This window comes from Acomys minous (assembly GCF_964271855.1).
Source record: "Acomys minous genome assembly, chromosome: 6".
Taxonomy (NCBI): domain Eukaryota; kingdom Metazoa; phylum Chordata; class Mammalia; order Rodentia; family Muridae; genus Acomys; species Acomys minous.
Genome location: NC_140487.1, coordinates 32,765,845 through 32,793,619, shown reverse-complemented (window position 1 = coordinate 32,793,619; position 27,775 = coordinate 32,765,845).

Genomic DNA, 27,775 nt, shown 5'->3' with positions numbered 1-27,775 from the left:
CCTTTTTGCTTCCACCACATCTTTCTGTAAGACTATTTATTGTACACTCCTAGAAATATAGCTAGTGGAAAACTAACAATGCTAGATACTTTTTTTTTTACTTTAGACCCATGTTCAGAGACAGTCCTTCATCTTTTACAAGGACTAGGAGGGAATGGGAAGAAAGGAGACAGGGGAAGCTGCAATCAGGATGCAGTAAATAAAATAATTAATGGAAAAAAGTCTATATCCAGCCTTTTATATACAGACTGTTACAAGTTTTTTTTAAAAGAAACTTATTCTATATAGTTTTGTGCATATCAATAAAAAGAAAATTTTATGTGCATACGTATTTGCTACAGCATTCATCACATTTATAAACCCACCTGGCTTTTGTTTGTCTTTTAAGTGTTTGTGGCAGTTAAAATGAACCTGGCAAAGGGAACACAACATTTTTTTGCCCCTTAGGAGACATTAGTACCCACTTAAGGCCTGTCTTTTATGTGAAAGTCTCCAAAGGAGGTTGATCTGTCACTGAGATTCGGGACAGTCTTTTCAACTTCTACCTCTGGTGTTATTTTTGTGGATTGCAGAGAATATCCTGTTTTTACAGCATGGAACAATAGAACGACTAAATAATTTGAAGTATACCACACGATCTTTAACAAGTAACATGACTGACAAGAATGCGGTGAAATGAACTTGCTTTCGAGGTACAACCCTGAGGTCTTATTTCGAATGACTGTAGAGAAATAAAGATGGTCAGACTTCATCAAAGTCAGAAGCGTCTTTTGAGCACAGACTCCATTTGTGTTCTTTGACACATTTTCACTTTGTATCCTAAATGCTTTGACGTGCACATTAACATAGTATTTTGATTTACTTTGCAGTTACTCTTTGAAGTTAAAGTGTCCCCTGAAGGCATGTTTGCTAAAGACTTGGTTCTTAATCAATGTGGGTAGTTCGGAAGAGCTGAAGACACTGTCTCAGACTTCAGTCCTGTTGTAACTGCTTATTGAAGCATGTCTTGTTCAGGATCCTTTCTTTCTTCTTCGTTAAAAATATATTTTATTAATTTATTCATATTACATCTCAATTGTTATCCTACCCCTTGTAGCCTCCTGTTCCTCCCTCCCTCCCATTTTCCCCTTACTCCCCTTCCCTATGACTCTGACTGAGGGGGACCTCCTCCCCCTTTATATGCTCATAGGGTATCAAGTCTCTTCTTGGTAGCCTGCTATCCTTCCTCTGAGTGCCACCAGGCCTCCCCATCCAGGGGATGTGGTCAAATATGGGGCACCAGAGTTCGTGTGAAAATCAGACTCCACTCTCCACTCAACTGTGAAGAATATCCTGTCCATTGGCTAGATCTAGTTAGGGGTTCGAAGTTCACTGCACATATTGTCCTTGACTGGTGCCATAGTTTGCTCAACCATGTTCATAGCAGCCTTATTCATAATAGTCAGAACATGGAAACAGCCTAAGTGTCCCTCAGTAGAAGATTGGATAAAGAAACTGCAGTACATTTACACTATGGAATACTACTCAGCTATTAAAAACAAGGAATTCCCAAAATTTGAGGACAAGTGGATTGAACTAGAAATGATCATGAGTGAATTAACCCAGAAGCAGAAAGATTCAAATGGTATATGCTCACTTATAGTTGAACACTAGCCCAAGGGGCATGTCCCTTGAAAGTCTTCACTAGCCAGGAACGTGGGACAGAGGGGAGGACATCCTATTGGGACTCTAGGTGAGAGAAGCATGGGAGAATGGGGAAATGGAAGGATCCAGAGGGCCCTAGAAACCTACAAGAAAAAAATTATGATGAGACGATCTGTGCCCAGGGGTCCTGATCCTTTAGCTCTTATAGTCTTTATCACCTATTCCAACATGTTCCATGAGTCTTATGTGCAAGAATGTTTCATGGATGTATCCATGGAGACCAGGCTTCAGAACTCTTACTTTTGATTGGTTGTGGTTTTATGTGGTGGTTTCTGTCTATTGCAGAGAAGTTTCCTTGATGAGGAGTGAAGACTAAGTTCATCTGTGGGTATAAGGACAATTGTGTATTGTTGAAGAAAATATAAATTGCTAATCATGTTTATTATTAAATGTCTATAATTATTGCGGTGGTTATTATTAACTGGCTATCATATCCACAAAAGACACAGACACCTGTTGTATTTAAATAAGCCTTGTTTCTTCTGGGACTGGGCAGCTGTTACCCGTTAATCTACCGTTTTACCTCTCAGACCCACATCCCATGCCATTTGCCTTAATCATTCCTACCTGGGCTACGTCCCGTCCAATATCCCCATAAGTACTTTCCTCTCCACACCATTCTCAGAGTTTACTACTCCTCACACACTAAATTCTTTACCTATTCCATGGTGGTCTCTTTCTTTCTCCTCCACCCATCTCTTTCTCCCTCCTGTGATCCTTCTGTCCTCACAGCCTGCAAAAAATTGGCCACACCTACCTCATTTCTGCCCTGCCCAGATATTTAGACATTTCTTCAGCCAATCAGGGATAATTTTGAGGCAATGATTGAAAATGTCATTTGGGAGTACCTTCTCATTAAAGACAGCAAGCAGACCTCAAAGCACCAGACTATGCTGTTACCGTTTATATATGTTGCAAGGGATTATGCTGTTTAATAAATTAGTGGTGGTAGATTATCCGCTAATGAACGTGACAGTACCAGCCATGGTCTCCCTCTCATAGAGTAGGTCTGCCATCCAAATAGAGAGATTTTGATTACTGTCAAGCAATGTGTGCCATCTACTCCACTGTTACAGTTATTGTGACATGCTGGTAATGTATGTTTTATTTTTAGAATAATGAAAAAAATTATTGATGACCCTTTCTCTGATGTTTTACAATAAATTTTCATTGGAACTCATAACAGAAAGTCCTCTGCTCTCTAAAGTCATCTGTGCATGCTTTGTATACATGGCTGCTCAGGATCTAGAAATTATTGATGCATGAAGAGTGAGAACTATATCCATAAACTTTGAAGGATGTCTCTTCAGACATATCCCAGATCACCTATGGAGTGAGTCTGCCAAGTTATATTTGTATATAAAATTTCCTTTCCTTTCCTTTTTTTCTTTTCTTTTCTTTTTCTTTCTTTCTTTCCTTTTTTTCTTTTTTCTTTTTTACACAATGGCTAAATGGAGGTTGGAATAAGAATCTGACTACAGCAAATGGTCATTAAATCATCTATGGGCCATTCTTTTCTTCCAAAAGGATTGTCAGTTGTCAATAAGTTGATGGTCTCAAATATTGAAAGTCATGAGCATTGTAGGGTTATAACTCATAGAAGTGAAAACTAAAGCCATACTGAACACTGGGTGTGATAAGCCAGTGGGCCATCACCACAAGAGGCAGAAAATATGTGTGTATAGTTCAATAGGAAAAAATATATATATATAAACAGATCTTGTCTTCCCATAACTCATGCTTAACATTGGGGCCCTTTCTGCAATTTGATTTCAGTTTAGTAAAAATTTGAAAATATTCAAATGATTTGACATTCTAATATTGTTCTCTATGGATTTCCAATTTTTGTGAAGGAAGTGCTTTGACATTTATCATTTGTGGGTACCAGTCACACAGTAAAATATATGTTCACAGCATGCTGTTCATGCCATGGGCTATGTTCACAGATTCCATATATGGCTCCCATTTATCATAAACAGATGTATGAGAAAGACTATTGAAAGATTCCTTACTGGATAGCTGCATTAGTTATATTTATTAGCAAGAAATTATATTCTCATTACTCAAATCTAGATTCAAAGGCTCTTGTGTAAAGATACCTTAAAATAAATTTGATAAAAACAATACCACATATCTACATAAAAACTTTTCAATACAAAGCTTTTTCTTTTAATGATATCTATTGTATGATAGACAAATTATTGACTTGTTAAGCACTTTCAACAGTGTACACACTCTTCATATTGCACAAAGTTCTTTTAAAAAGATTAGATATGTCATTACAGAAAATAAATTTAGGGAGGTGAATAGGCTGAAATGGTGCCTTTTTTTTTCTATATTTTATTGTCAATGTACTTAGGTCACGTTATACAAACAGCCCTCTTGAGTTCTTTGGGATGAAAAGTGCATTAAAGTTCATTCCTTAATTAAAGTTCATTCCCTAAAGAGGTGACTCTTCAGGAAAATCAATGTGATCCAGACCAGTGACAGAGGGATATGCTGTTGTAGAATAGCATTAGAAAAGCTTGTCTCTGTGAATGCCATGAGCCAGAAAAAGAACAATACCCAGATGTGTTCAGTAAATTTAGCTTTGAAGAGGATTGTTGGTGTGACAAATAATAGAATGGAGTACTAGCTAGCAGGGTGACACTAGTTCAACCAACTGAACATTGACGCCTCTGCTCTTGACTCTCAAACAAACAACAGGATCATAGCAGCCTTGAGCAGAAAAGAAGTCAGATTTGGGTAATCCCAAGTAAGTGCGTCACAGGTAGGACAGGGAACTCATAGTTTAAGCAGATTAAGTGGCCTCACAAAGAAGATTCCTCTAGCAGCTGTTTCTTTTGACCCTGGGAACAAATATCCTCCTACCACACTGTCCTACAACTAATTTGTGTACTCTTTTTCTGAAGGCCACTTGCACTGTTTTTCAAACACTGAGGCAACGTTCTCTTTCTCCCCACTGCAAGCATTTCTACGGTTTTGTTGGAATACAGAGTTCTAATTCGCCTTGTCTTCAGAGCTGCCAGTTTCCCTTTAAGCAACCACACTGTGATGTCTGAAGTCCACCATACTGCTAATCCTTCAACCCAGAGAATTTGAGAAAGTCAAAAAGTACCCCATCTGCTTTGCTACATGGAACATGACAGCAGATATCACACACAAGGCACTCTCTGTTTCCAGTGTGTACTGTTCAATGCCGTCTCCTGATAATTATGAAGCAATTATTCTAGAAGAGCTCAGGTTAGATTTATTGCACTGATTGATTCGGGCACTACTTATTGAGCATCTGCTACACAAGAGATATTTTCTGGATAATGTGTTCAGCTGATATTTTTAATTATGCTGCCAGTTATATAAATACCAGTTTTCTTCTATGAGAAACAACATGTGTGTGCATGTTAAGTGAATGAACGAGAGACATGGAAGGTAGGAGAGCAGAGAAGAGAAGAGTGAGACAGAGGGAAAGAGCATATAGTAGGCAATTGAGAAATGATAAAAAAAAAACCACATTAGGAGGTGGGGACTAGTTTGAGAAAAAAGGACACTGCACGATACCCTTGAAGGGTAAGATCTGTCCTCAGTCTCCCTCTCTCCTTTTGCTTTGTCTGTTTCTACTACAGTGTTTTGCCTCCTCTTCAGGCCCCAAACCAATTGAGCCAATTGACCCTAGATTGAAACCTCTCAAGCCAAGAGCCTTCTTTTAACTTGACAGGGCAGCAGTTAGGTTAATTGACTTTGCTTCCTGGTATCTCATGCCTTAGTCTGTTTAGATGTCTACAGCAAAGTATGGCTCCTTCAAGGCAAAATAAGAAAAAAATATTTCTTACAATTTTGTAGGCTGAGAGGTCCAAGAGTAAGGTAATATCAGACTCAGTATCTAATGAGGATAGACTTGACAGCTTTTACCATTAACTGTTTCCTCACTTTATGAAAGGAGCAAGCTCTACTCTCTTCAGCTTACAAGGGTAACATAAAGATCGAGAATCTTCTGTGTCTTCTAAATCATAACATTTTTTTTTGCTTGTAAATCTTTGTGAGGATGGGAGCCTGTGTCCACTTCCTTTCCTCACCCTCAAGCTCCATCTTGCATGAACCTGTGCAGGTCTTTGCATGCTGCCACAGGCTCTGTGAGCTCATATGTGCTCGAGTCCCATTGTCTCTGGAGGAAATGAAGTTTTTTTACATTTTCTAATTTCCCTTTTCACAGTCTTCAAAGCCTGAAAACAATGCCATTATGCTGAAAAGTTATAAATAACTTAAATCTAAAGATCTGTTCTCAGATTTAAAAGTCAAAAAAAGTGCAATTTATACATTATATAGTCACTAATGCATGTGATTATTTAAATGTAAAATAATTAAAATAAGATAGAAAATTGAAAGTTCTTCATTCTTATTCTCATTTTAACTGTCACTTACCTACATGCCATCAGTGACTGGTTGGAAGAGCTGCAGTATAGACAACCCCTTCAGAGAGGAAAACTCTTTGAATTGCTCTAGAATATAACCTTACAATTACAAGTTCTAACAGGGCCCTGGGTAAAATTACTCTTGTGTCTGGTTTATAAAGTTTGGTAGACCATGGTCAAAGACACTTCACTTCTTCATGGTTTTGGCTCTTTCTCTTTGTTATGGCAGAGTTTAAGAGATGCTCTGAGCCCTATTTCTTAGTTGGGTTTGGTGGTGTTTAATTTCTTGAGTTCTTTATATATTTTGGATATTAGACCTTTGTCAGATGTAGGGTTGGTGAAGATCTTTTCCAAGTCTGTAGGTTGTCACTTTGTTCTGTTGACAGTGACTTCTGCCTTACAGAAGCTTCTCAGCCTCATGAGGTCCCATTTATTAATTGTTGACCTTAAGGCCTGGGCTGTTGATGTTCTGTTCAGGAAGTTGTCTCCTGTGATCATGTGTTCCAGGCTCTTCCCCACTTTTTCTTCTATCTGACTTAGTGTCTTTGGTTTTATATTGAGGTCTTTGATCCACTTGGATTTAAGTTTTGTGCAAGGTGACAAATATTGGTCCAGTTGCATTTTTTTACACATAGACATCCAGTTAGACCAGCACTATTTGTTGAAGATGCTATCCTTTTTCCATTGAATGGATTTGGATTCTTTATCAAAAAATCAAGTGACCATATGTGTGTGGATTCATTTCTGGGTCTTCGATTCAATTCTATTGACAGAACTCTGGTGCTCCATATTTGACCACTTCCCCTTGATGGGGAGGCCTGGTGGAACTCAAAGAAAGAATAAGTAGGCTACCAAAATGGAACTTGATATCCTATGACCATATGGGTGGGGAGGAGGTTCCCTCTCTCATAAACATAGGAGAGGGGAATAGGGTGAAAGTGGGTGGGAGGGAGGAATGGGAGGATACAAGTGATGGGATAACAATTGAGTGTAATCTGAATAAATTGATAAAAAACAAAAACAAACAAACAAACAAAAAAGAGATACTTGGGGTGGGGTGGGGGAGGTTCTTAGGACACATGAAGCCTAGTATCTTTTTGATAGTTGGTTTGGTCAAAAAAGTAATGTGACAAATTCTGATCTAGATCCTCTCTCTTAAACACTTGATGATGATCAAGATTTTCAGGCTGAAATAACAGTCCTATAGAAGAGATATAAACTTTCCCACTCTCCATCTTCCACACTTCATCCTTCCTCTTTTGCCTTTTCTGTCTAAACTTGAAGGAAAATGCTTGAGGAACATTTTAGTTACTTTATAATAATAAAAAAAACATGGAATCTTGAATGTTTTTGTAAATTGTACATACTGTAGACATCAAAGAAAATATATGGTCATCGTTTTTATAAAAATCAGAGAGAATATCATTATTGTGGCCTGTTTGCCTATTGTGCCTGTGGCCTACTGTGGACAGGAGGTATTCCTGTGAAAAAAATCTCCTAAATAAGGACCCAATAAAGATCTTTTTTTTTTTAAGAGAAACTTCATATTTCCGCTATTGATACATACTACTGTTTTCCACTTTGTATTGGCTTATTTAAAACAAGAGGTAGCACTAAGGATATGATTTCAAAATATACAGTTCTCTTACATACTTTTTTAAGTTTCCAAACTATTTCTCAGTTTTTCTGTGCATTAGCATGATAAAGGAATTTTTGTCTTTGATTATTCATATATGGAACAACAATATTGCTACAATATACTATTTATTGGCTTAATTTTCCCCTGATAGTTTATATGTAATAATGGCTAAAATTTGAATTCATTTGTAACCCTATACTGTATAATAACTGTAAATAAAATTTCCACAAGATAATTGGCAGTCATATCAGTCATATTTTTAAAAGTCCTTGAATTGTAGTTAAGCTTACAAAAAGTAAAGAATTCCTTCCACTACCTGTAAATACAGTAATTTATATCATATTTGGTCAGCCTTCTTACTTTTAATCCTTTCAGGCATTACCCAGAAAACACAGTGGGTTGTCATACTAGCACTACTAACACCTTTCATCCTGAGCGAGCGCTAACACCGCATCTCCAGAAACTCTTGCCTCAGTGTTTTCCCAGATCCATTCCTTGTAATTGTGTCCATTTTTCAGATTCTTGGACTGTTTGAAAATTAAGTGAATTGAAGAGCTTCCCTATATTCCACAGAGCTCTTTATATAATTAAATTAAATAATTATATAATTAAATAGCCTCACTATACTCTACAATGAGCACTCATCAAGGGTTAACAAGATCCACTTGTTAACAGAGAAGATAATCATAACAGAACCAGCTGTGTTGCTACTAAAGACCCGTTTTGTAAGTTTTGCTCACATTAAAATTTCTGATCCTCAATCGTCGTTCTCTCTGTAAGTGGAGTGTATTGCTGAGATGTATGTGTGGATTAAGAGATATGGGAAAAGTACTTCAGGAGCAACAGTTGACACTAGCAGAGTGGTGTACATATGGAAAGTGCAACTCAGTGGGCTCACGTACTCACATGTGGACAGCTGGCATACGAATACTTTTCAGTTCATTGCCTCAAACCTCCTCTGAAAGCAGGTTTGTTCAAGCTGTTGAACAAGAGCTTCAGTAGTAAGCGTCTTGCTTGCCTTGGAGGAAGGCGTACTCTTCCCTTTGCCAAAACACAACGTCTATCTCAATGGAATGTTGCCGAGAAACGTGACTTCATTGACCCCAAGAGCTGCACGCAGGCTGAAGCTGTGTGGACCAAGCGTCTTAGTAATAGATGACATCAGGGATTGGCACAAAGGTTAAATGATCCCCCCCAGAGTTTTACAGCTTCTTGGCCATATTTCTTCCAAGAAGCTGGATTGACTTCAGCCTATGTTATTTCCTCATAACAGAACTGTAGCATTTGTATCTCCACCCTTTGAATATTAGTTTATATTAACTCAGTGTGGCTCTCCACATTTCCATGCATGCATATATTTTCTACAATTCTATACTCCTTGAAAGAAAACATCTTGAGATCTTTAACTTTGAGCTCCTTCCAGATAAACATGTTTCTGTTATGATAAAGTTGGTATGCATTAGCAACAGTAAAATGTGTTTCAGGAAAACAGAATCCTTTATAGAAACAAATCCTCTATTGCAATTTAAAATTATAATCAGCACCACTCTAGTCTGTGTCTTTTATATGTAGATATGTCATATATTTACAGACAATAAAGGTACACACACATAGAGACATTGTTAAGAGTTGGCTCAGTTTCGCTATCTTGTTATTCATTCTTGGAATATTTTTCACAGTGATGTTAATATGGAAAAACACATCAACACCTAAAAATGCTAAAATAGCAGAATGAGTTTGCTTGGCTCGCTCATTCCCTCTGCGCCTTGTAATTCTTCCATCTCAGCATTTTTTCCTTTTTCATGTCAGATGTGTCCTCCCAACCCCCCTTAATTCCTCAGCACCACTTTATATCTATTTGTGGTCTCCATTTTGAAATTGTTAGAAGTAAAAAGGAAAAATGATGTTCCTCAATTGCATTGGGTTAAAAGGTAAGAGTGCAAATAACAGAGCTCCTATAATAGCCCACATTCCTACTAGTACACCCATTATTTCTATTTATCTTACAAATAAAAAGGAAATACTCAAAACCACAAATACAATTGTGACATGTGACATACATGAATAAATACATTCTCTATTTACGTATCTATATACTCACAAATAAAAATGAAGACATTGTATGCATTCCCACTGGCTCCTCACACCATGCCATTCCTCCGAACCCTGTCCTCTTATTCCACTTCAACTGACTGACTTCACTTTGTACTCTCTATATGCACAGGGGTTAGAGTCATCTGCTGAAGCATTTACAGGCCACCATGGACCACACCACTGAAGAAAACCGACTCTTCTTCCTCCAGCAGCCATCACTGATAGCATCTCCTCACCTAGAAGTGGGACCTCGTTCGCATCCCCATCCCTGCTTGAGTATTGAATGCTCTGATAATCTGCAGATCTTACAAAGGCAGCCACGGTTGTTGTGAATTTGTGTGTGCAAAAGCCCTGTCCTGTTTAGGAGACTCTGTTTTAAATGAACTATTCTCATCTTCTGGGTCATACAGTCTTTTCACCTCCATTTCCAGAGTGTTTCTCAGAGGAAGAGGAATGCCTCACTTAGGACTGAACACTCCAAAGTCATTTATTCTCTGCATTTTGACCAGGTGAGTTTCTACTTCATACATGGTACTGACTGGCTTCCATTTGTGTTTATCTTATGCAGGCAACTACAGCCACTGAACTTTTATTATTTTTCGATTTCATTGCGTTTATAAACATACCTGTTATACAGATTGTACAGATAGACTAGGGGCAGGTAGGGACAGGAGCGGGATGGATCAGGTAGGAGAGTGGGATGGAGGGAGAGTGTGGGAAGAGACTATGGGAATGGTGGAGCTCTTGAAAGTTGGTGTGGAAACCTAGAGCAGAGGAAATTTCCTGGAATCTATGGAAGTGATCCTAGTAAGAAGTCCTAGCAATGGAAAATAGAGAGTTTCCATTGGCCATCTCCTCTAGCCAGGCGAGGCTTCTGGTGATAGGTCTGGATTGCATTCAGTTGAGTTGTAGGCCAAGGAGATCTCCAAGCAACCCAGGTTGTTTTTTAAGACAAAAGCTGCTCTCTGTAAACTGACATCAGGGTGCCATTAAGGAGGACACAACCCACACAAGTCACTGAACATGGAGAAGTCAAGCTGCTACCTATGTGGAGCTGTTTGGCCAGGTACTCTGCAGGCTACCAAAAGAGAAACATGGACACCAAACCAGCCACTAAACCTTTGACCTAAAAATCTGTCCTGCCTGTTCCATATCCTAAGTCAGTGCTGGCACAGAACTTGTGGGAGTGCCCAGGCAATGTCTGATTTGACTTAGGCCCACTTCATGAGGGGAAACCATTCACAACACTGCTTGTGTAACCAAGAACCAGAGACTGGGTAGCCCAAATACCTAAGGTAAAACTAAACATGACCAGAAAAAAATATTCTGCTTTACTCATAGTTCAGGGCCTTATCCAGGGACCATCAGAGAGCTTTCCTCCAGAAGCAGAGAACAGCAGATACAGACCCACAGCCAGGCATTACGTGGAGACAAAGTCTAAATTGGAGGTTGCCTACTAAATCCCTAGGGAATTTTCTCAAAGTAGAGGCAGAAATATTGCAAGACTTGGAAGGGATGGAGAAGATCATGAGAGTGAGGCCCTCTGAATCATCTAAGCAAGGCACATGTAAGATCACAGAGAAAGAAGCAACAAGCACAAGATCTAAATAGGCCTACACCAGGTCCACAGCATATTTTGTGTAGCTATTAACTTAGTGCTTTCATGGTACTCCAGACTGGAAGAATTAGTGCCTCTCTGACTCTTGTGCATACTCTTGGGGACACTTCCTTCTGCTGAGTTGTAGTGTTTAACTTACATATGGAAATTTTTGTTACATCTCATTATATTTTATTTTGTCTTGCATGGTTGTTATGTCTTAGAAGCCTGTTATTTTCTGATGAAGACAGAAAAGGAGTAGATATAGAGGCGAGGTGCACTGGGGACGAGAGAGGGAGGGAAACTATCATCAGGATATATTGTATGAGAAAAGGCTCTATTTTAAATTTAATATGGTGCAATATATGTACACAATTAATTTTTAAGCTACACAGAAAAAAAATCAAGTTTTATCCTTTGATGCAGCATGGGTAATGCTGAAGATTATTACATGTAGTGAACTATGTCATTCCTTGAAAGGCAAATATTGCATATTCTCCCTCAGTTATAGATACTAGATTTTAAGTATAGAAGAATCAAGAGGAACAAGATAGGAAAGAGGGAAGAAATGGAAGAAAAGGGACACTGAGGGCTGAATATTCTGAGTACATTAAATAAGCATAATAAAAAATTGGTATGCATAATGAATACATACCATAAAGAATAAAAATAAATGAAGACCTTAACATGACCACAGTCTCAAAACAAAGCTAGTGATGTTTCTTTTCAAGAATGTTTTAATTTATTTTATTTTATCTTCATGTTATTTACTTACTTATTTATTTTTGCATTTTTGAGACAAGGTTTCTCTGTGTAGCCTTGGTTGTCCTGGATCAGGCTAGCCTTGAACTCACAACAGTCTGCCTGCTTCTGCCTCCTGGGATTAAAGGCATACAACACCACACCCAGTTTTTATTTTATTTTTAATTTGTTCACTTTACATTCCTATTGTCACCCCCTTGCTCAGCCTCTCCTAACCCCACCCTCCTTCCCTTATCCTCCCTCTCTCCCTTCCCTAGTCTTCAAAAATGGAGAGCCTTTTTCCTCTATCATTTGGCCTCAGCCTATCAAGTCTCATCTGGACTGCCTGCATCTTCTTCCTCTATGGCCTGGGAAAGACACCCTGCCAGGGTGCTGTGATCAACTAGTCTGCAACAGAGTTTACATCAAAGGCAGTCCCTACTCCCCATATTATGGGACCCACAAGGAGACTGTCCTGCCTATTGCCTACATCTGAACAAGAGGTCTAGGCACTTGCTTGGTGCATCAGTCTCTGTACCTGCCTTCCACAGTCAGATTTGTTGGCTCCTTTGATCTCCTTGTGGAGCTCCTGTTCCCTCCAGTAAGTAACCTTGGAAGATAGAGATGGTGATTTCTTCCCAGTCAGTGTACAAGCTTTGAGCTCAGTAACTGCCATTGTTGGTCATTCTATTGTCACAGGCCTGTAGGCCAGGGCTCAGAAAGTAGTGTAAGGAAACACTCATTTTCTGACTTGAGCTGTAGTGAAATGTACGTCCTTTGTCTCAGATGCAGGAATCACACGCATCTGTGAACCTCCACGTGACTATCACGTTTGCTTACAAGTCCTAGAAAACTCAGACTTTTTACAGCACCTCACAGTGTGGTACAAAATTTCAGGTACAATCTTTTTGTCCATAATTTAGGTGAATGAGTACATCTAAACATCAAGCATGTTGAGAAATTACACTTTGCAGAAATTACAATTTGCATCAATTACACTTTGCGCAAAACAGTCAGTCTTCTTTCAAAGAGAAATGACGAACGGATATCAGGATGAGGTACAAATTTTATTGCCTTAGCTACTTAATTGCCCATAATTTACTGCTATGTGACTGTGAACAATTAAAAACTAAAATATCCTCATAAACAAATAAAATGGATATCAGGTTGAATAAATTCTTCAGGAAGTTTATAGAATACTTCTCTTTGCAATCAAGGTATCTTAATTTTCTAGGGTGACTGAACCAACAAACTACTGTTAGAGTGGCTTGAAACACAGTTTCTCAGTTTTGGATGCTTAAAGCCCTAGATCAGGGTATCAGCAGAACCAGTCCTGTTCTGAGAGCTATAGGAAAGACTCTGTTTTAGAGTTATATCATTGGCTTGTAGAGAGTGTCTTTCTCCTGCTTGCTCATGTTTTCTCCTTGAGTGTTTACTTCTGTGTCCAGATTTTTATAAAGACACATTGTCTTGGATAGAATCCACTCTGATGACATCATCTCAGCTTAACGACAACATGTACACACCCGCATCTGTGGTCTGGGAATCTGTTTTCAAATGTTCTACAGGTTAGAATCTCAACATACAGATTTATAGGGGGTACAGTGAAGCCATAAAAGTATGGGTGGCTCTTCCTGATTGGTGGTTATTCTGGTCATTTCTAAGCCATGCAAATTATAAAGAAAACTTCTGATTGTTTTTGTGTTTATTATACCCACAGGACTCTGTTTATATATTCACACTAGTTAAATTTACTTACATATTTGTTAGTCTTCTGGGAAAACTGTGTAGCAATGTCAATAGGGGATCACTTCCACATTTGTCAGGCAGCCTGTAACTGTTTCGCCTTTATTAATATTATGAGTGCGTGGTTGAGCCCATTTGCTTAAATCTTCAGGTCTTTGTATGTTTCCAAAATTATTACATGTACATTCAGCCTTTCTGCTTTCTTCTTTTAAGTCTGAGTGGCTTTTATTTTATTTATGTTTTTGTTATTCATTTTATTTCTGACTTCTGTGCTGGGCTGGTGGGAGAGCCTATCCACTGCGCTTCATTCTGAAGGCTGCAGAGACTCTGGGTGCAATGTTTGAGTGTTGACTTTCCCAGCAGAATGTGAAGGTGATTGTAGCAATGTGACACGCAAGAGCAGAGTGACTGCTTCGGGCATGAGGACATAGGGAACAGGCCAAGATAAAAGGAAGACTTGAAGACAAAGGCTACATTCTCAGTCAGTTCCTCCCAAGTCCTTTATGCTGGTGGAGGACTTGTTAATGAATGACCACTATTGAACAGCTGCCATGAAAGCAAACAGAGGGCTATTCTGTTATTAGTTACATTTTTCATTTAAAGAGTTACACATTGACCAAATATTTCATATTAACACGAAATATAGCAGAGAGGTAGGCTTAGGTAACCAAGCTGGAGGAAAGGGAAGCAGAGGAAATGGGATCAACGTAATAAAGTCGGCCACAGATGAAATAGTTCAGTGCCAAGAGACAGAGAGCAATGGAAGTGTTGGATGCCCAGATTTGATGTGGAGAAATGTGTGGTTCATTTCACTAAGCCCCACAATAAAATTTGAAGACTAACATGCTTGTCTTTATGGAAAAGTACAAATCCAACTAACAACAGTTGTGTGTCTTTGTTTTAAGTCTTGGTTACCAAAAAAATAAAAAAAGTTAGATCTTTCAATAAATGTTATTATTCTTTGCCTGCATAGACAAAGAGATGGGGAAGTTCAACAGATGAAATTCTCATTATCTGTTTTAAACAATGTAATCATTACTCCAGGCCCAAGTTTTTATTCAGAAAACACTTAAGCAGTAAATCTTCTATAACCTCATATTTGTTGTTAGAGTTGATTTTATTTGTTATTGGGTATTTTTTACATTTTTATTTAGTTTTTTTGAACTTGAAGTTCTACTGTTTCAGTTTGTATGATGCTGACACTATGGACAGATGCCACCTTTCCTGGCTTCATTCATTTTTTTTCCTCAGCTATACCTTTTTTTGATACACTTTATTACAAAAGTCTCATAAAAGCTCCCTTAGAAATTCAAAGGATTCTATAAAACATTTCATTTTAGCTATTAATCAGATAGGTTAGTAATCTATTTTATTGTGACATCATTGGATGAATATTTTAATTGCTGTTTTTAATTTATTGATTTCCCCCTAACCAATATCAGCTTTCTAAAAATTTCCTTCAAGTTAAAGATATGTATAATAAAAAGTCCAACGCCATTTGTGCTTCACAGTTTCTTGGAACAGATCTGCCTAACATATTTACATTTAAACTATTAAACACATTGGATATTTCATATAACCAAAGATCCATGTGCCTTCCACTAAACATAGGTCACCAAAGTCTTAATGTTTATTCTGCCAGATTGAAGACAGCTCAGTGTTAAGAATGCAAGCTGGGAAAAATTTGACATGTTTCCAACCTTGAAATAAATTCATCTGAGAAAATAAAAGATTTTAAACCAGACCTCATGAATAATTTTAGAGTCAATGACATATTTTAATCTTGAGGAAAAAAAACCAGATTAAAACCCATGCATTTTTAAAGCACTACAGAAATGCAAATGTCCTGTCCTTATAGCAGTCTCTAGGCTGCACAATCCTTTGAAATCGACTACTACAACCTAGGCTCACCTGGTCACAATTTCCTTGACTTAAATATTCCTCCAGAAAAAAAAACACTCCAGAACTTTCTGTACTGATCCTTTTTGTTTAACTGCTTTTTAAGAGTGCACATGAGCAGAAGCCAGGTGTCTATTCAATGACATGTCAAAATAACCATGCAGGCTAGAACTGGTCCCTAAAGAGGCATTTGTCCCATGAAGAAGATAGTTTCCAATGAACAAACAATTCTTCTACCTGAGCTAAAGCTCCAATGCCTCCTTCAAGGTGGGTCCTGCAGAAAAGCTCTTGCTTGTACAGACAGTTGGTGCTCAGTATTGACTTAACAGCCTCTACAATCCTCATCTTCTTTTCCTCCTTTGTTTTTTTGCAGGGCACATCTAGCAGACCTGCAATCATACAGATTGATTTTCAATACCATTCATATTTCTAGAAAATAAATACATTAACTTTTGTATAATCATTAGAAATGTTAATTTTTAATGCTCATTACTTTAAAATAAAATTGCAATTTAGGAGAAAATCTAACTTTCATTATGTTATTGAATTCTAATATGAACATTTAATTATTTACATATAAACAATTGAAATCTTTATTGCCTTATCTGAAATACTGTCTGTGTTTTCCACGTAAAATATTTATAAATATGAATAATAGCCTATGTAGGTTAAAAAAAACCCAGCAGACTAAAATTGCTTGTTTTGTTTATATTTGCACTCAATACCATACTGTCACCATTTAATCAAATGTACTGTTTGAGTACAAGAATAATGGATATATTGTGTGATGGATATAGGGTCTCAAAATGAACTTAAATGATTCAGAGATACCAGGTCCTCACTGTCTCAGTCTGTCTATGTGGTATAGATATAGGGAGACATGTGCAAATATTTAAGAGATAGGCAAGGTTTGAAATGCTCCAAGATGTGTTCCAGCCATCATTATTTGTAGACTTAGATGATGTGGCACTCTTATATTTAAAGGACCCACTTGCTTTGCTCCAATGTTTTTTAGATTTTTAAAACATTAAAATAGGGGCATGAGATATTTTTCGTTTAATTTCTGAAATATTATCAACTGAATTTGTATTAGTTTATCTGTAAAAACAAGTCACAAGATGGCAACCCATGGGAAATGCTTCCCTTCCCTCATTCTTCTTTTGTTTTAAAATCAAGAGATGCATATAATTTAACCATGCTGGCTTTGAGTAGCAACCAGCATGGGGCTGAAATGCATTGAGTCTGTTTTCTAAGGACGTACAATACTGCACATTTGTGATGCATCACTGAACAAAGGTCAAGTAGGGTAGTTCCCTCAGAACACAGCCTCTAAGGACCCTTAGTGGAGTAACTCAATACATCCTGTGAGGTCCTCCCACAGTAACAAGTGGATCATCAATTTTAGCAAACTTAAGCTCAGCTGTAAATTTATGCTAGTTATGTCTTCTGACAAGCCCTGCTCAGTTTTCATGCCTGGGCTTAACTTAAAACTCACTGACCAAGTCAAAACATAGTTTATCAACATTTATTTTTGATTACCAGATTAACCAAAAGTAACCATTTGCCATTTAGGATTTTATTCTGTCAACAATAACTTTTGTTCTAGAGATTATTACAATGATCAATTTATGTTTGATAACTTTCTTTACAGCTATTTTAATAAAATTAGTAGCTTTAACCGTGGCCTTTAGAAGAAACAATGTTGAAGAGCAGAGTTTACATAAATCCTAAGGGACTTACTTCTATATTGCACGGACACAATAAGACTATTAAAATTGTATTAAAAAGCTGGGCATGATGGTGCACACTTTTAATCCCAGCACTGGAGAGGCAAAGGCAGGTGAATCATTGTGAGTTCAAGGCCAGCCTGGTCTACAAAAGCGAGTCCAGGACAGCCAAGGCTAACAAAAGACCTTGTCTTGAAAAACATATATGTAAAGACTTTACTCAATGTAAGGAAAAGGAATAGCCTATCTTCCTGAAGTGAAAACTTTCACTTCCTTGCTGTTCAGTACTTGTTTGGGGAAATGTTGACATATATTAATTATATTTTAAGCAGTATAAAGAAACAATGGCATGTTTAAACCACAAGAACAAGTCTCAGGCTTATTTATCTTTTATTCTGCAGCTATGTGCCATTTCTGTACAGTAAAAGTAAAATTTTATCTTAGAAGGATTTCATTGCATCTTCTTTTAAGTAGGAAATTTAAGCATTTGACATCAGAATATATAGCTCTTCTTCAAAAGAAGAAGCCACTGATGGGCATTCGGCATAAAGCCAGTCAGACAAGATTCCTGCTCTTGAAGACCTTGTTTTGAGGCAAAGGGTGGATTGTCAGAGTTTACCTTTGTTCTCAGAGAACACAACAGGAAGTTTTACAATTCAGATTTCTTGAAATTTTACATCCTTATCCCGTGAGATGTGGCACAAATAATTCTGACATGTGTTGTTTTAAGTTTCCATGGTGGAGACTGACCCTTGGCACTACAAATAATGAGAGTGATGCTGTCTCCTGGAGATGCGAGTCCACTTTCAGAGCAGGTGGCTCATCTTCCAGTACTGTCTAATTTAGTCCTGGGAACCAGGGAGGAATGACCAAAGCACAGTGCCTGGGATTGTTTTCTTAGGATAAAGTTACAAGTTTAGTCTTCAGAGAGGTTAGAACTGGATGTAGTGATTTATTTGGACAATATATACTTAGGCTAATTTCTTGAAAACACAAATTTGTATTCTATAAATTAGTTACTGATACCTTGTCCTGTTTGAAAGCATATTTAGTTTAGGTTGTGGAGGTTTTTAAGTGATATTTAACACCCTACAACTGAAAAATAATAGGACTTAATTTCTGTAAGAAAAAAAGTTCATAAAATGTCTTGATGGAAGAATAGTAGAAAGTTCCAAGCAATTGATAAAACTAATTCTGATAATATTTAAAAAAAAAAAAAAAGAAACTAAATCTGTGGAATAAAGTTCATTCTTAAAATACTTACATTGAAAACTAGTTTTTACAATACGTTTGTTTCTTCATGAAATTTTAGAATAAGCTTGATGGTAGCTATGAAGTATCTGCTGTTGTTTCATCAGGAGTGTCAGCTCTTTGATCAGTTTATAGAAAGTTGACATGAGAACTGACATGAAAACTCAAGTCTGTAAACACAATATTCATTTCATTTACTCTTTTTGATTCCTTTTATTAATATTTTGCCATTTGAGAAGAACAAACTTGCACATTATTTTAGAGTAATTTACATTTTTTCTGATATTACAGTTTCTATGCAAATATCTATATATGAATGATTTTAAGTGTTAATTTTATGATTAATTCCCTTCTATGTTAATTATCAGGAACTTCAAATTTTTTGTTATTATTTTATAAATAATTGTCTCTATAAAAAGCAACACACTTATTTCTTTTTAAAATTATATTAATTTATTCAGATTACATCTAAATTGTTATCCCATCACTTGTATCCTCCCATTTCTCTCTCCGTCCCGCTTTCACCCTTTTCCCCTCCCCTAGGTCTATAACCGAGAGGGACCTCCTCCCTCACTATATGGTCATAGGATATCAAGTCTCATTTTAGTATCCTGCTTATTCTTTCTTTGAGTGCCACCAGGCCTCCCCACCAAGGTGAGGTGGTCAAATATGGAGCACCAGAGTTCATGTCAAAGTCAGTCCCCACTCTCCACGTAACTGTGGAGAATGTCTTGTCTATTGGGTAGATCAGAGTAGGGGTTCGATGTTTACTATTGTATTGTCCTTAGTGCAATAGTTTGAGCAGAACCCCCTAGGTCGATCCACCCATCATGATGTTCATCTTGTAGGTTTGTAGGACCCTCTGGGTCCTTCTGTTTCCCCATCTCCTATATTTCTCTTACTTAGAGTCTCAGTAGGATGTCATCACATCTATCCCAATCTCCTGGTAAGTGAAGACTTTTGTGGGACATGCCTTTTGGGCTGGTGTCCAATTATAAATGAGTATATACTATGTGAGTCTTTCTGCTTCTCGGTTAACTCACTCATTATGATCATCTCTAGTCCCATCCATTTCCCACTAATTTTGGGACTTCCTTGTTTTTAATAGCTGAGTAGTATTCCATAGTGTAAATGTACCACAGTTTCTTTATCCATTCTTCTACTGAAGGACATTTAGGCTGTTTCCAGTTTCTGGCTATTATGAATAAGGCTGCTTTGAACATGGTTGAGCATATGTCCTTGTTGTGTGGTGGAGCTTTTTCTGGGTATATTCCAAGGAGTGAAATAGCTGGGTCTTGAGGAAGCCCTACTCCCAGTTTTCTGAGATAGCACCAGATAGATTTTCAAAGTTGTACAAATTTATTTCTTCTTTTCAACTCATATATGACTTTTGTTATTTTTTAATTTATCACATTTTCTAGATCTTTTAATATGTTGAATAAGAATATAAAGAGTAAACTTCTTGACCTCAGGTAAATAATATTTTGTCTTACATTGATAAAATGGCCTTTTTTGGTGAGTTTTCATTTTTGAATCAAGAATATTTCAAAAGAAGTGAAACTGTAATAATAATAGATTGTATAAAAAATTCTGAACTCAACCAAGAAAACCAATATTTCTTCTGAGGTTAGGGAGATGGCTCAGAGGTAAGACAGCTGGATACCCTTCCAGAAGAACTGGGTTCAATTTGTAGCACCAACATGGTGGGTCACACTCTTTATAATTCTAGTCCTGTTGAATCAGACATCCTCTTCTGACCTCCATGTACCAGGAACACACATGCCACACAGACATATATACCTGCAAAACACCTGTATAAATAAGATAAGTACATTTTTTTATTTGAAAGTAAAAAATTTCTTCCTTACCAAATTCTTAGGCTGCTTCCATTCTCAGAAGTGGGTAATAAATTTTATTAGTTTCTATTGAGAATATTCTCCTTCTTTTTTTGTTATCTTGATAATATGATGAGTTTAATGCATTATATTTTGAAGGGAAACACCACGTTTGCTGAGATTTTTTTGTATCCACGAGTGGTAGCAATTTCTACTATTTTCATTCTCTCTCTGTGTCTCTCTGTCTCTCTGTCTCTCTGTCTCTCTCTGTCTCTCTCTCTCTCTCTGTCTCTCTCTCTGTCTCTCTCTCTCTGTCTCTCTCTCTCTGTCTCTCTCTCTCTCTCTCTCTCTCTCTCTCTCTCTCTCTCTCTCTCTCTCTTTAACACTTCTCACTAATTTTACATGGCTTCATTTTCTATACGATTGCTTCATAAAGCAGGTTATATCTCCACAGCCTCTATTTCTGGAAGAGTTCTCTTTTTAAATTTGGTAGTCTATATATTTACTCATTTATTTTTGAGATTATTACACAATTACATTATTTTATTTTATTCTTTCACACTATTGTGATCAAGACTAGAGCTTTATGAATTTTGGCCAAGCGCTCTAAGGCTGAGTTTCCTAACAGTATGACATTACTTTTAAATGATCAACAGAAATTAAAATTGAGATTCTTGAAGCCTAGAATTTCATATTTTGGGAGAATGAAATTTAAACTCAACATGTTTAACACACTTATGATTGTCTACAAACCTTTGTGTTACATTATATGACCTTGCTATGCTCACTGATTTCAGGAATTTCTGATTTCTTAGTAATTTGTGTCTTAAGAAATTGGTCCAGTTCTCTACTTTGCTGAATGTCTGTCAGTGCTTTATGTTTGTTTGATTTTGTTCTTGATATTGCTATTGTTCACTGATTTTGTTTTTCAACCTGGTGTTTATTAATACAAAGAATATTTTGAACTCAAGGTGGTCTCAGGGGGCAAACAAATGAGCACATTCATGCATAACAGAAAAAAGGCAAATCTTACACTACTCCCTAAACAAATCATCTGAAGGAGCATTGCTATCATGATTACATTTCTAGCCATTTATGGTGACAGAAATGTCCTTTGATCATTGAATATAGACAGAGATGTTTTACCACAGTCTACAGAACCATGTCAGTATATCACTAACATCCATTTGATTTCTGTGTCTCTAATGATATTCCTTCTTAAGTACCCAATCATTGTAATTTTACCTATTTTTCTCTGTTCCATTGCCATTTTGAATGGAAATTCATCCTCATAATATTTTTACTTTGTCGCTATTTCTATAACATATCTCTTGTTTTTCTTTTAACCTCACTATATCTTGAATTCTAAATTTTGTTCTAGCTTACCTTTTAATTAAATATACAATTATATTAAATAAGAAATATTTAGATTGCTGATATGTAATCAGCTGTTCCATGTGATAAATTGTAGTCTTCCCATTTTATTTTTCCAAGGATTGTTCATATCATATATGACCTGTAACATATAAAATACTGACCATTTTGTCCCTTAAGTTGATACCTCATGACATCTAATGCCAGAACCTTTCTTTCCTGAAGCACCTTATTTATTAATCATCACCTCTCTAAAGTCGGTGCTCCTATATCTGGCCCTTATCTTCATCTTCCTAGTTCATAAATATGTATCACCCTTAGATCTTACAGCACTCAGATGGTCACTTGGAGCTCAGTTTTGCAGTTACTCTTGTCAATGTCATCAGTATTGGTGACTGGCATGAGCATTGTGTTCCCTTGTCACTCCCAATATGGAAGAGCTGTGTTAGGCTAAGTTCTATAAATAGTAGAAACTGTTCACATCTTTCATTCTTGTTATATTTTCTTACTTACTTACATGCAGTTTTGTTAACATTTTAAATTTATTTATTTTTTGTTGTCTGTCATTTCATTACTCTTTTTTATTATCGTTTTAAAAATATTTTTACACATAAATACAATACACTACATACAACAAGAAGGACCAGTAAACAATAAGGAATTCTATAAATATTACATTTGTAGTGTTTTGTCATTATACTTTTTTTTTGTTTAATCTTTTGTGTTCTTGTCTCTCATTTTAGCATGATTTTATTCACAGAAACCCACTTTCTTTTTTAGGTGAACAAACTGTAGGTGGCCTTCACTAGTCCTCGAAATCCTTGTCTGTATTTCACATAGGCAAATTCTATATTCAAACTGTAAATCCTTTTTACCATAAACCCATTACTGGGCTTAATCCTTGAACCAACACTGGGGAAGACAGTTTCCTTTCTGCATCACAGATGAGGGGAGATATTATGCAGTGGTTTAATGGAGTCAAAAGCATATGAGCCAGATGAAAAACACTACTGCCTTCTTTCCCCACAACCATGATTCCAGCAACATCGGGGACAAGTAATGGCAGCTTTGTTTTTACACTTGAACATGTATTTCTCTAGACAAAATCAAGGACTGTGGAGGAAAAAAAAAGCATAGTTCTAAAAGAAATCATCAGGGAAGAAAATCTTTGAAATCTAGTCATGCTGATTCTTAATTTACTTTTTGTGACTCAGCATATAAATTGGCTGATTCATCTGAAAGACCTTCAATTGGCTTTTTCCTTAAGTAGCATCTGGCTAAAGTTGTTTCTCCTTTTATGAAAGCCTCCTTGATTGGTAGTCAGGTCCCAGGAGCTTGGATTAACAACAGCCGTGCCCCTAAACAATGGTCTTGGTCTATTTCATTCCATCTATGTAGAGTATGTCTAGAGGCCAGAAGAAAGAGTGATGTGTACTGAAGGTGATCCGGCCTTTGTGGACTCTTCTCCAGTGGGGGAGGATTCAAGGTGGGCCCAGATATCTAGGGAACCTGAACACTTCTACTTAGATTGCCCCTGTGCACTGCTAATAAGACTTTGGGGGAGAAATAAAAATATTATTTTATTGTTTAAGATTGCTGGCTTTGAGTAAATTGGAAAATAGCTTGTCAACCCAATAACATCTTAAAACGATCTTAAATAATGTTATGTGTGCTGGATGCATGGTGGGGAACAGATTTCACAACTGCCCTTGTAAGGCTGGAACAGAAATGGGAATTTTCCACCAGCCCATGATACTTAGTGAGATCTAGATAGCCTGGGCTAAATAGCAACACTTTGCCTCAAAAGCAGAACAAAAGTCAAGGCGGTGTTTATTTTGAGATTGTATTTAAGTTCCCTTTTCTCTCTCTAAATCCTTCCATAAAACCATTCATCTATCTTTCAAATGCATGGCCTCTTTTTTCATCAATTGTTATAGCATGAATATATGTATTCATATGTACATATATATTCTAACTATGACCTGCTGAGTCCACACAAAATTACTTGTATGTGCTTTTAGTGCTAACCACTTGGCACTAGGTAAGCAGTAGTGTGCTTTTCCCTGGGCCTATCCTATCCTGTTCTTAAGGCTTGCTCTCTTAATACTGCTTAAACTAAAGAGAAACTTAACTGTTGTGTGCTAACTAATGGTCTTAGTTTGCTTTAAATAGACTGAAGAGTGTTTTTATGCATTTTATATGTGCTTGCATGAATTGCATAGACAACACCAACTGAGTTTTACCAAAATCTATGATTTTGCTTGTGAATCACAGATTCATGGTTGGCAACGTATCAATTGTTTTCTATCTGAGCTGTATTATTAATGCTTCTAATTTGGTGCATTTTTGGTCCTCCTGATCCTTAGTCCTTTTAAAGAATGCAGGGTGGTTTGATTTCACAAGTCAAGAGTCTTTTGTTTTTGATTATATGCCCCCTATGCAAATTACATTCACTTCTTGGTACGGAAACTGTACTTTGCCACTTCCCCTGAGACATTCAATCCACACTGAATTTTAGGCAACCCTTAACTATGTCTTCCTCACCAACTGTATAATGATATGTAATACCCAGAATACAAGGAAATGAGTTCTTCAGTGTGGCTGAGAAGCTATTCACATGTGAACCCATTGTTTTTCTATAAATTGATGTATTTTCAATGTCAGTTTAGGATCTCTTATGTTTTAATCTGTTATCTGGTAATCTTGAAGACCCTTTGGGAAACTGCAGTATTTTAGAAGCACCAGAGTACACTGGATAGTACTCAAAAATATACAATATTTGCTAGGTATATGGCTCTGAGATTTTTCTCAATAATTTCTTACTAGACAGAATTTTGATATATTTATTCTTTGGGTCATTCTACAGTCAACAAGGACAACTGGCGAAAGATCACCTTCCTCATCAATCATTGATTTGCTCCAAGAAAAACAAAATAAAATAAAACGTTTGCACACATCCTAGAAAAATCTGTGAGGATAAAGGTCCAGGATATTTTCATCAACACAACCAGAAACTTACTATGGTCAGACGTCAGGCTGCTTACACATAATCACCATTTATACTTCGTTTCTTCTACCAAATTGAATGTTTATTAACCTTTCAATGAATTCTCCCTTCTCTTATGAATTTACTATTTAAAAAGGCTGTACATTTAAAGTATTACAATTTTACAAATGACCTGTTATGTGTGTGTGTGTCACTCATCACACATTCCACTTGCTGCATGCGTCTTCCACTTTATTTTGAGAGTATCTAGCTCAAGAAAGTTTACTCAGCTTACACAGGAATTCCAGGATTTTGACACAATTGATCCCCATATGACTTAACATATGGAGAACTGCAAATGGTCTTGAACATGCTTTCAAAGTGGAGATCTTTGCAAAGCAAAAAGGACGTCTTTGACCTCACTTTGGAACTATTGGCAATCCATCAGGCTTTCCTGGCTTCTGTGGTTTGCCAATGATGTTGTCCATCCATCTGCTTCTGGGCCCTTTATGGCTGCATCATCACAGCCTCGAATTACATATAAGTCCTCCAGAGTCCAAGTACACTGAAAAAGAGTCAGGATGCAGAACCCACTGAAGAACAGACATTCTATTAACTGAAGTGTTTGAATTAATATCCACAGCTCCAACATGAATATTCAAAATGTATGGATACATCAAAATATTGCAAGATGATGGAGCAAAGTGTTTTAATTTGAGTGGTATTCAATAGCCTATAGAGTCGAACCATCGCTTCCCAGGGCCTTTCTCAACTGTATTTTATTGTGTAGCTCATAAAAATAGTAAAATTTATCTGCCAAAACGTCACAGCTACCATGATATCTGTATGCAGGACATTTGCTTGTAAGTCTTTTGATTTTATGCTTTAATGAGAATATTTTATTTTGGAAATGGCCTTGAAACTGTAATGTGTGTTAGAAAACAGAAAATGATAAAATAGTAATAATCAGTTTTTGTTTTTATTTTGAATCACACTATGAAATCATGGGGGGGTCTCCAGTTTGCAACAAATACTCATTTTCAATTTAATAAAAGTTTTTCTTTTTTTTTTGTTCTAGGGTTTGAATTGAATCCAAGGCCACACACACGATAAGCTGCTGCTGGGTACAAATAAAGACAAGGAAGTGCTCATTATGAATGAGACAGACCTTAGCTTAAAACTTATGTTAGATTTATGGAAAGGTTTTTCTCAAGCTTTTAACCCAAAATGAAGAAAACAAAATAACCACAATTCAGTTCAAATGTATGAAGCATTTATTTTGCAAAGTAGAAAATAAAAGGCCACTGAATTGGGTGATAAATAGTTCCAAAATGTTTTCTAATTCAATATTACAAAGTGCAGATAGAGGTCAGCAGGCAAGGAGAGTGAAAGAATTGGATGGAGACAAATTACAGGGAAAGAAGTGCAAATAAACAGATGGAAAGAGAAGCAGAGGCCCTTCAACAGTGCATATTAGCTAGTTAAATCCCTTTTGTATCACAATGTATTTGCTCATGAGCACCATTAGTTCACTGTAATCTCTTCTATGTTCTTTCTAGGATAAAGAAAGACCTGTTTGTTCAAGCACAAAAGCTATGTTGGTAAAGAACTTCCACCTTTACCTGTCTCAGTGGCCATGTAGCCAATTTGTGCTGCAGGGAGAATGTACCTCCTGTTCTGTGGCTATAGGAAGTAGAGGCGAAGACGCTCCTTGAATCTGAGGCTCATGTTGTCTCCCCAGGCATGAAAGACAGCCATAGAGATCACTTTTACATTCACAGAGGTGGTGGTGAATTTAAGAAGTACAACTAGAAGATTGTGGTTAGCTGACATAAGGTGGAATCATATATCTGTCTCAGCATTTGAGAGCCCAAGGAAAAAGAACTGTTGTTGAGTTCTAGACCACTTGACTGCTGTAAGACTCTGTCTCATTCTTCAAAAAAAAAGTTCATACAGCTATAAAGGGCATGAACAAAAATTTAAAAGTCATATATTAATAATGGCAATGTCTGACATATATTGGATATATCCTATGTATCAAAACCATGTATTGCTTATTAAAAACAGCAGCATCTCACAACATTCACCAGGAAAGTTCACATTATTGGCAAACTGGTATATAAAAATTGAAACCAAGAGTTTGAGTCATTTTATAAGTCAAACAGAAAATAAGATAAGTGAAGTAAGAATTCAACTTATTTGATCTTTGGAAAACATTTCTAATGTGCTTCTCCAGCAGGCAAAGCAGACAGTCTTTTAAGATAATTTGCTACTACAAATGAACTTCCAAGGTCACCTAAGATAGCATACAAAAGCCCCATTTTCACAAGTCAAAAGTTATCAAAATATCTCGGTCTATAGAAGGTTGGGCCTTAGAACTGTCTGGCCTATTGGTACCTTGACCCCAATGCAGATTTCTCCTACATCTGCATTCTCTGATCCTTATCCACCTTGCCTGTCACCTTTACATTTGACCTGTAGAGAACCAAGCTGGCAATGATATCAGGATCATTCACAACCGACTCTCACAGATAATTACCAGAGCCCTAGACAGGAATTTACAAGGCATGGAATACCAGCATCGACTTACTATTTCTCTCCTTCAAGAAAGTTACTTGTTCAAGTCATGAAAATATTTACAGATTCAGAAGCAGAAGTATGTTACATCTTGATAAGCGTCATTACAATGTAAAATAATAGAATTTCCTTAGTAATGGCAATTTATTATTATAACAAATGTGCCCAAACCAGAATGCTATGTTGTTCATATTAA